This window comes from Carlito syrichta, unplaced genomic scaffold (assembly GCF_000164805.1).
Source record: "Carlito syrichta isolate Samal-C Ts95f unplaced genomic scaffold, Tarsius_syrichta-2.0.1 Scaffold302597, whole genome shotgun sequence".
In the NCBI taxonomy this organism is placed as follows: domain Eukaryota; kingdom Metazoa; phylum Chordata; class Mammalia; order Primates; family Tarsiidae; genus Carlito; species Carlito syrichta.
This window is the reverse complement of record NW_007246693.1, coordinates 233,875-245,012: the sequence shown is the minus strand read 5'-3', so window position 1 is coordinate 245,012 and position 11,138 is coordinate 233,875.

Here is an 11,138-nt window from a genome sequence, read left to right as displayed (position 1 = left end):
AGCAATAAATGTTTATATTGGAGAAGAAGAGTCTTGAATTACCTAAGCTTCCACTTTTAAGAAGATATTTAAAAGGAAGTTTAGCTCACACCCAAAGCAATTAGAAGATAGAAAATAACAAAGATTAGAGTATAGATGAATAAAATTGGAATTATAACAAAAAAATGAAGAATCAAAACTCCGGGTCTTTTAAAGATAGATAAAGTTAAAAATTTTACAGCCAGACTGACTTCAAAAAAAAAAGGTCCACATTACCCATTACCCATATCAAGAATAAAAGAAAGACAAATCTCTAGTTCTTGCAAACATTAAAAGCATGAAAAAATATTAAATGAATTCTCACCGTAAATACTCTTTTTTACCTGTCTTTATTTTTACTCAACATTTTTGAAGGAGAAATTCAGCCATCTTGTTGTATATGGCAATAGTTAATACATTTTCACTGTTAAATAATATGTCACTATGTAAATATACCATAATTTATTTCCTTATTCTAGTATAAGTCGGTCTTTTTTGTTAACTTCATTTGGAAGCTATTTTGAATAAGGCTGCTATGAAAAATTCTTGTGCATGCACTTTGGTGTGCATACAAACTCAGTGTTGTTAGATATATACCTACGAGTGGAATTCCAGGGTGATCTGATATGCATATGCCAAGCGATCTTCCAAGGTGACTATGAATTTACACTTCAACCTACTATACAAGAGTTTCATTTACTCTATATCAGGGGTCCCCAAATCCCAGTCCCTGTGCTGTGCTGCCTGGTCCGTGGCCTGTCAGGAACCAGGCCACACAGCAAGAGGTGAGCTGATGGCAAGCAAGTCAAGCTTCATCTGTGTTTATAGCCGCTTCCCACCACTGGCATTACCCTCTGATCTCCATGATCTATGGTAGCATTAGATTCTCATAGAAGAGCAAGCCCTATTGTGAACTGCACATGGGAGCAATCTAGGTTGCATGCTCCTTATAAAAATCTAATGCCTGATGATCTGTGGTGGAGCTGAGGAGGTGATACTAGCACTGGGGAGCAACTGCAAACACAGATTAACATTAACTATGAGGTTTGACTGCACAGAGACCATAATAAATCCATTTCTTGCAGGCTCATATCAAAACCCTATCTGTCAGTGGCAAGCAAACTGAAGTGTTTTAACTGTACAGCTGTATTCAGACTTTAAGTCAGAATCCGACATTTATTTTCATCCACTTGTGGTCTGCTCATTATTTTATTTACCACTTCCATTTGTATCTCCTTTTTTATGATGTTATATAATTTTTCATTATATATTAAAATGTCATAGTAATAGAAATAAAGTGCACAGTAAAAGTTATGTGCTTGAGTCATCCCCAAACCATCTCCTCCACCCCTGTCCATTGAAAAATTGTCCACCGTAAAACTGGTTCCTGATGCCAAAAAGATTGGAAACTGTTGCTCTATATTACAGATATGCAGGATTCAAGCATGCATATCTCCATTGAGGTTGACAGTATTTCTTCTTCTCTAAGACCCCTTCTTATTTCTAAAAACCACTTTTCTTTCTCAGGCATAAATCAGAGGTCATGTCCTCAAATGCCCCAATGTGCTGGGACAGAGGAAAAAGGAATAAATATCAAGCTTTCAAATGGTACCCTGTCATTGTCCTTGAGGTAAAGAAAACTTCTTCCCTTTAGAGGGAGGATATTCACAGTACAATAACTCTCTCTTTTAAAAAGAATGGTAAGCTATATGTAACAAAATTTTCCATTTTAGCTATTTTAAGTGTACAATTCAGTGGCATTAATTGCATTCACAATGCTGTGCAACCATCAGTAATGTCAATTTCTAGAACTTTTTAAAATCATCTCAAACAGAAATCAATATACATTCACTAATAACTTCCATTACCCGCACCCTTATCTCTGCTAACCACCATTCTATATTCTACTCTCTTTCTTTCTTTCTTTCTTTCTTTCTTTCTTTTTTTTAGAGTCAGAGTCTCACTCTGTCACTCAGTCTAGAGTGCAGTGGCACCCTTATGCCACCACAGCCTGCTGGGATCAGGTGATCCTTCTGCCTCAGTCTTCCAAGTTGCTGGAACTGCTGGTGTGCGCCATCTTACCCAGTTAATTTTTTTATTTATTGTAGAGATGAGGTCTGCCAAGTTGCCCAGGTTTGTCTCGAACCACTGGGTTCAGACAATCCTCTCGTCTCGGCCTCCCAAAGTGCTGGAATTATAGGCTTGAGCCACTGTGCCCAGCCTCTACTCTCTGTCTATATGAATCAGCAGCTTTCTCTTCAGTTTTCTTCACTAAATCTTCTGCCTACATTAAAGTCTACCTTTGCATGCCCTTACTACTGGTTCAATGCCAGACTCATAAAACTCATTCTAGAATATGCCTCTGAAAACTTACATCTTGGTCTGAACCTTCACTTTGGAATTTCCTACTCTGTATAGGTTGATGGCTCAGTCAAAATTTCCAAATTGAGATCAGTGACATGGGCATGTAACCTTGGTGAATTACTTTTTTCCCCTTTAATCTTCTTGTACCTCTCACTATATTTTTGTACTGTCCTTCTAAATATTTTTCACAGAAGAGTCTCTATTAGTTTTGCTTGCCATAATGCAGCTAATGTGTGAACTGTCTGTTTTTGCTTTGACAATTTAGATAGCTAAATGTTTCCCAGTTTGAGAAATGTGGGTTTAATATATCTACTGTGCATCAATTGAACTGGGCTGAATTTAGCAGATGCCGTGGGAGTGCCTCAATAACTCAGTATTGCTATAAATGTATCATCCTGCTAAAGAATATTCTTACATATTTGCACAGCACTTTGGCCTCTCCAGTAAATTGAAGATAATGGGAACTGGTAGTAAAGTGCTAGAAATTGTCTCTTTGTGGTGATACAGATAAAATTTGTCCATAAATTGTTATATTATCTATAACAAGTTTTTTGAAATATCCTAATAATAAAAACAGATCCCTCAACTCTCAACTGATACTTTAGCCAGAATAAAGGTGCACTTCCTCCTATTGAGAATAGTATCTGCCTAATATAAATATATATAGATTAGTAACTAATCTTCCAAAAGTGTGCTGTCATTTTATCGCCAGCACTGTACGTTTTCCCAAAACCAGAGTTTAAACTGGAAAGGACCTCAAGATATCCTTAATCTATTATCATTTCAGGGAAATTGCCCAAATAGCTATAGGGAACTTTTTACCTACTATATAATAGACACTACCAGTTCTCAAAGAGCTCAAATAATCCCACAAACCAGCAATTATCTTGTCAAAAGTGCAAGTAGTCATCATCTACAGTAGAGAATTCGGGGCAGCAGAGGGAGAACTTCCCTATCTAAAAATCTCCCTATTTGGGCTCTACATAAGGGGTCAGCAAACATTTTCCCCTAAGGACCAGATAGCAAATATTGTAAACTTTGTAGGCCATACAGTCACAACTACTCAACTTTGCCATTGTCGTGCAAAAGCAGTTATAGACAATATGACAATATTGTTACAGACAATAAAGGTTACAGTAAATTTGTTAGAATAAAATTTATACAAACAGACAATGGACACACTTTGGCCCATCATCCACAATTTACCAACACCTGCTCTACATAGTTTTGAATTTGAAATCATTTATTCATATCTTTGCATTAAAATGAATCCTTTGCATTAGAATGTAGTTATGTCTGTGAGGAGTCACACATTCCACATTCCTCATTTGGGTGTAGCAGATTCCACTACATATATATAACCTAAGTTGTCCTGTTAGGTCCTTCAGTTGCTGGTAGGTTGATAGCAACCTTCTTCATAAGCCTGAATCTCTCTTATTTTATGAGAATTTTCTCCAGAACTGTAAGGAGTAAGGTAATTTTCTCCAGTAACTGTAAGGAGTAAAACTTAGGTAAGGAGTGTTAATCCCTGCAGAGGAAACTTCACCTATTTGAGAATGGAAGTCAGCAGGTAAATGACAGCCTCCATATCCCCAGAGAGATGACTCTGAACCATGTTCCATATGTTCTCTTGAAGGATCTCAAGTGGGGCTGAGTTCCAGTTGTTTAAAACATAACTGGTATATTACCCACAGTTTGTTGGCATTTTTCCTTTCCCTGTCTCACGTCTTCTCTTGGAATCACTTCCCAAGTCAACTACTTACACTGACATTCTTGTCTTAAAGACTACATTTGAGGCAACTCAAATCAAGATAACTGGACTCAAAATAGTGGGAGCCCTGTAAGAAGGATGAGAAATTCTGATAGTAGGTAGAAAGCACCCAAATGGATGTGGCAATTAGAAGACATGATGTGAAGTGGTAAAACACTCCATTTAGTTCAAAGACGTAAATCACACTCCCAGTTTGCTGCTTATGTTATGATTACCTGTCTTTGAACAAGTTACTTAAACTCTCTGAAGTTCTATTCTCTCATTTGAAATATGAGAAAAATTCCCTCTATGCTTTTTTAAATAAATATTTTAATGTTTTAGACTCACAAAAAATTATGAAGATAGTACAGAGTTTCCTCATACTCCATACCCAGTTTTCCCTATTATTAACATCATAGATTAAAATGATAGGGTTATTACAATTAATAAGCCAAAATTGATATCTTATAATTAACTGAAACTCATGCTTTATTCAGATTTCCTAGTTTTTACCTAACATCCCTTTTGTGTTCCAGGATTATATCCAGGATATTATACCACGTTTATTTGTGATGTCTCCTTAGGCTTTGTTTGGTTGTGGCAATTGCTCACCTTTTCCTTGTTTTTGACAATCTTGCCAGTTTTGAGGAGCACTGATCAGCTGTTTGAGGGACAGAAGAATGTCTCTCAATTGGTATTTGCCCTTTAGTTTTCTCATGATTAAACTGGAGTTATGAGTTTTGGGGAGGAAGATCACATAGGTAACGTACCATTTTCATTCCATTATGCTATTCACTTTACATTTTGACCTTAATTACTGACTAAAGTAATACTTATCAGGTTTCTACACTATGAAGGTAATCTTTTTCTCTCCACATTGTACTCTTTGGAAGAAAATCATTGTATGTAGATCATACTTAAATAGCGAAGAGTTATGTGCTACCTCCTTGCAGGTGGAGAATAAATTATTTGGGACTTTTTATCTGAGAGATTTGTTTCTTCTCTTCCTAATTATTTATTAATTCAACAGCTTATTTGTATCACTTAGGATTGATGGATATTTATGTCATATGTTGAGATAGAATCCAATTCTATCTTATTTATTTTGTTGTTCAAATTGTTTGGTCATTGAGAGTTCTTTCTGTTGACACCTGTGTTTCTTTGACACACTCCATCAAAGTGAGGTTTTTCACTTTCTGATGTTACAAGACAACTCATCCTATATGATCTCTTCTCTAATCCAATCACTGACATCTCCAAGAATCCTTGATTCTTTTTATTGAGAAATGCTACTGGAAGCATTCTGGGTGTTGAACGTGCTCACTGTGTTGTGTTGAGTCTTGAATGAAATAAAAATAGAACACTGACAAGGATAATTCCTAATAAATTATCACCATATTTTAAAAATAATACCTTTCACTTATTTCATAGAAAAAGAAGCTGCGAAGGCAACATGGGAGACTATACTTGTGGAGACTTGGCTTCCTTCAGAGATGGTGCATGGTCCTTGGATCTTCTGCACCATTCTTGATTATTCAGGCTTCATAAAATCCTTTTCTTTACTTTAAGATTATGATTATATCTACCCAATAAAAACTCTGATCACTGTAATTTTATCATCATTTATTTCCATGTACTTATAGAAGAAAAAAGTTTTAAAAGTCAAACTACCTAAGTTTTAGAAAAATAGAAAATAGAAAAAGAGGAAATTAAACCCCAAGTAGAAAAGAGGAAGTGATGAGGGAAGAGCAGTAAAAAGTGAAACGAAAAATGGACAAAGAATAGGGAAAACTAACATTTTCAAAAGTTGAGTTCCCTTTGACAAGATTGAAAAAATGATGACATAGTAATAAGACTTACTAAGAAAAAGTGGGGAAAATCACAGATTATTGGTATATGAATGAAAAATGAGGTATCACTACAGATAAGACAGACAAAACTGATAAAAAGAAATATTTTAAACACTACAATACCAATAAATTCAACAATTTAGATAAAAGTAGATAAATTTCATGCCAATTACAACTTATTTAAATTGGCATGTGAAAAATAGAAAATATGATCAGTCTTATACCTAGTAAATAATTGAATCCATAGTTAAAACTTTCCCACAAAGAAAACTCTATGCCCAGATGGCTTCACTGGTGAATTCTGTCAAATATTAGCAAAGAAATAAGATAAATCTTATATAAACTCTTTAAAAAAATAGAAAGGGAACACTACACAATTCTTGTTATGAGATTAGCATAATCCTTCTAGAGAAACCTGACAAAAAGACATTACTTAAAAATATAATTACAGGCCAATAGTCCTGAAAAGCATAAACAAGGAAAATCAAATCCAGCAAGTGGTATTTATCTAAGAATGCAAGGTTGGTTTAATATTGGAAAATGATTCAATATAATTTACTGCATTAAATAACAAAATTACATAATCACTACATTAAAGAAAAAATCATCATCAAAGAAACAACTGCACTAATATTTCACTTATTGAGAGAATAAGAAAAGCTTTTCACCTGAAAATCAGAAACAAGATGAGATAGTTAACTTTCATCACTTCTAAGCAATTGTACTGAACATTTTAGTTAGTGTAATAAGGCAACCAGTGAGTCACAAAATGTCTGAATATTGCAAAGGAAAAAAGTGAAACTGTATTTATTTACAAATATCATTTTTATGTGGAAAATACAATGGTATCTGCAAACAACTAATAGAACCAGTGAGCAAATTCTTGTATCTTAGGATACAAGGTCAAAATACAAAAAAGTGATTGTATTTTTATATATTAGCAAAAGTGATTGGAAAATGAGGTTTTAAAACACTTCCATTTACAATAGCATCAGAAAACATAACATAATTAGCAATACACTTTACAAAAGGTGTGTAATATTTCTACACTGAAAATAATCAAAATATCCTAAAAGAAAAATTTAATAAATGAAGAGCTATACTATGTTTATAGATTGTAAGACACTATGTTGTCAAGATATTAATCTAGAACAAAGGTCATAAAACTATTCCTCTAAAGGGTCAAATTGTATGTATTTCAGGATTTGTAGAACATATAGTCCCTGTGGTAAGTATGCAACACTTCAGTTGTAAGACCAGTCATCCACAAACAAGGCCTGATTGGATGAGCATGACTGTGTTTAAATAAAACCTGTTTTTTTAAATTTAAATATAGAAGCACAGTTTTACTATCACCCAGGCTGGAGTGCAGAGGCACAATCATAACTCATGAAATCTTCAAATTCCTGGACACAAGTTATTCTCCTGTCACAGTTTCCTGCATAACTTGGACTACAGGCAACCACTACCATGCCTGACTAATATGTTTGTTTATTTTTTTGTATAGATAGGTCTTGCTATGTTGCCCAAGTTGGTCTCACACCTTTGGCTTCAGGTACTCCTTCCTGCCTCAGTCATCTAAAGTGCTGTAATAACAGGCGTGAACCACCACACCTGGCCAATAAAAGGTTTTTTTTTTAAAGTGGCAGACTGCATTTGGCCTATCAACCATAGTTTTTAAACTCTGATTTATAGTATTAATTTGGTTAATATTAATAACATTAACACATAATGTTAATATTAATAAAGTTAATTTGAAATACATATGGAATTCCTATAAATCAATTTTAAAAGACATCTTTTAAAGAAACTTTTTCTTTAAAATTTCTTTTAAGGCTTTTACAGACACTGAGCATTGAACTGAACATTTGTTATAAAATCATAAGATGTTTGTCTTAAGTATTTTCCTTTTTTTTTTCTTTGTATTTTTCTTCCTTTATGCATGATTGCTTGCAGGTAGTAATTTTGATAGAGAGTAGTTACTAATAATTTATTATCTTCATATCTAACTCCCAGGGGCTGCCAGCAAGAATAATTAGATTGTTCTTCTTCTAAAAAGCAATGATCTCAGTGGCATAGAGTGGCTCATGTTTGTAATCCCAGAACTTTGGCAGACTGAAGCAGGAGGCTCTGTCTCTACACACACACACACACACACACACACACACACACACACACACACACACACGGACACACAAATAGCTAGGTGTGATAACACATGCCTATAGTCCCAGCTACTCAGGAGGCTGAGGTAGAAGGATTGCCTGAGCCCAGAAAGTGGAGGTTGAGGTGATCTGTGATCATGCCACTACACTTCAACCTGAGTGACAAAGTAATACCTTGACTAGCAAAAAAAAAAGTGAAAACCTTAGTGATTCTAAGGTGATACAGACCTCCTCAATGGCATTCAGAAGTCTGACTGACTGGGGGATGCAAACAACTTTGGTCACAGGGAATATCAACCCCTGAATGCCTACCTTACTCATAAAAGCCCCCAGTTATGTTCAAAGGCAAGTGATATTTTAGAGTTTTCCCCTTTCATCCTCACACCAAATCCTGTAAGCTTTTATCTGTTCCTATATGCTGACATGTCAGTGTTTGGTTCTCTGTGCATCAAGCATTAAAATCTAACTTTTGGGGTCTGTAGCAATTTTATTAAAGAAGATGTACAAATGACCAGCACACACACACACACAGAAAGGCAATAAACGGCCAACATATTAAAAGTTTCTCAATAATTTATTTCAACACAAGTCAATTATTTAAGTACTAATTTTTCGAAAATAAGCATCATAGCCTTTTAGATTAGTTTTGTCCTCAGAAAGAAACAATCTTTTTTTTTTTTTTTTTGGAGTTGTAGTTGGAGTTCCACTCTGTCACCCAGACTGGAGTACAGTGGCCGCTCCCGGCCACTGCAGCCTCGACCTGCTGGGCTCCGGCGATCCTTCCGCCTCAGCCTTCCCAGTAGCCGGAATTACAAGCATGCGCTACCATGCCCGGCTGATTTTTTGATTTATTGTAGAGATGAGGTGTCACTGCCCAGGTGGGTCTCGAACCTGCGGGCTCAGGCAATCCACTCACCTCAGCCTCCCAAAGGCGGGGATTACAGGCTGAGCCAGAAAGAAACACTCTTAATTGAGATATATGATCTCCCTTCTCACTACAGAGCTATTTGTACTAATACTGGGTGGCAGATGGTAAGAAGCCCTGCCTTGGTGAAGGTGGACTCCCTACTACTGTTGCAGCAAGGCCAGAATTCAGAGACCACAGATGCTTTCTTTTAATTCTAGTCATTAGTTTGGTTGAGCATACCTGTGACATTTAAAAAATAAATTTCTGAAACTCCCACGAAAACTGCAGCTGGTGCTAGTTCCTTCTGGTCATTCTCTCCACATTACTTTTTGTTGTTTACTTACTCTGTGCTGTTTTGTGAGAGTTAAAAGTAAAAGGAAAAACAATTCAATTTTGCTCTTTTCTATTTAAAATGAACTGGTCAAATTAAAACATCATGTAAATTGAAACACACTTTACATAAACACATTTTAACATTTGACAGATTCAATCATTTTGAGGCAGGCAAACTTGCATAGCTAAGATTTGGACAGATGAGTTTCTTACAGGCAGGCATAGCTTAGATAATTAAGAAATCAGATGGTCAGGCATCTGGGAGCCATCTTATCAGGACATAACTCTCTTGAACAATTCCTACACTGACCAGGCATACCAGACTCAACTTTGGAATGAGGGCAGCTGGCATAGTCAATCAGAAATACCATAAACAAAGGCAATAGGGAGTTACAAGAAATACTGAGGCATGGCACTCCAAGAGAAAACTTAATTAAACAGCACCTTTTCTTCTTATCTCAAAAATTCCTTGTGACACAGGCAAGTTTAGGAGTAAAACTTGTGATTGATAACTTGTTTTAACCCAGGTTAGGCCACAAATCTTGACATAGAAAATAGGTTATTTAATCATCATTTTGGACAATATATAAAGCATTCTGCTAACAGCAAGTCTGTGCCCTTTCCCTTAAGGCATGCACAATCTCTGTTGAATGTGCCTTTTTCTTTTCTCTCTGTCTCTCTAATAAACAGTATTTTAACACTTTCTCTGCAATTTTTTCTGAAATTCTTTTCTGTAGTGAAGTCAAGCACCCACGGGGCAACTACATCCCACACCATCTGGCATCATCTCCCTCCAGAAAAATGCCACAAATGTTTAACAAATATTTGATACTTAACATATGAAAGGCATCCTATGGTGTATGTGGATAATCAGTCTTTTGGATTTCACAGTTTAGGGTAGTAGAGACTGAGAAATCAGGCAAATCTGAATTCGAATTCCCACTCTTCCTCTTAACTTCAATATGAGGCTGGATGAGGTCCACCAATTCTTTTGTTTCTTTATCTAGTAAGTAATGATGGTAATATTTATATTTCATGTGTCTTTGTGAAAGTAAATGAGATCATACATATAAAGGACTACAGGGTACTTGACCATAGCAAGTGGCAGATATTAGGTCCCTTTCCCATTTTCTTCACAGATTAAAAAAAGTCAGCTGTAAAGAGTCAGGGAGTGACTGAGAATACCATGCACCCAGTTTCAGATACTTAACAAAACTAAAAGAACACATGGTCTTTATCCTTCTGCATTGTAAATAGAGAAAGGCACTTATTGACCAGTGGTGACTAAGTACAGGGGATAGAGCATCCTCATTACACACAGGCTACAGAGCTTCTGACTTGTAGAAGCAACAACTCACAAAAGCTCTGCTGAAGACGCTGTATCTTCCTAGAAATAAAGATATCATAGAAATTTCCCTTTCAAAAATTGTTTTTTTCAGTTTGTCTGCCACATTCATGGGAGTTTATAGCCTCCCTTTTATTATGAACTTTGATAAATAATTGATTGGGATAGTGAGTGTTCAATATTGTTCCTATTCCTCAAAGCAGATTTAATCATGCGTAACTAGTCCTGAAAGACCCACATCGAAACAAATACCTATTTCTTGTTCTTCCCTCTATACCGTCATGCAGATTTACGCAATACTTCCCTAATTCACAAGCCAAGAAATAGCCCGTATGCTGAATTACAGCAATGTATAACATCTATACAAAGAACACTTGGATGTTGCTCACATGTCTACAGGGATTAT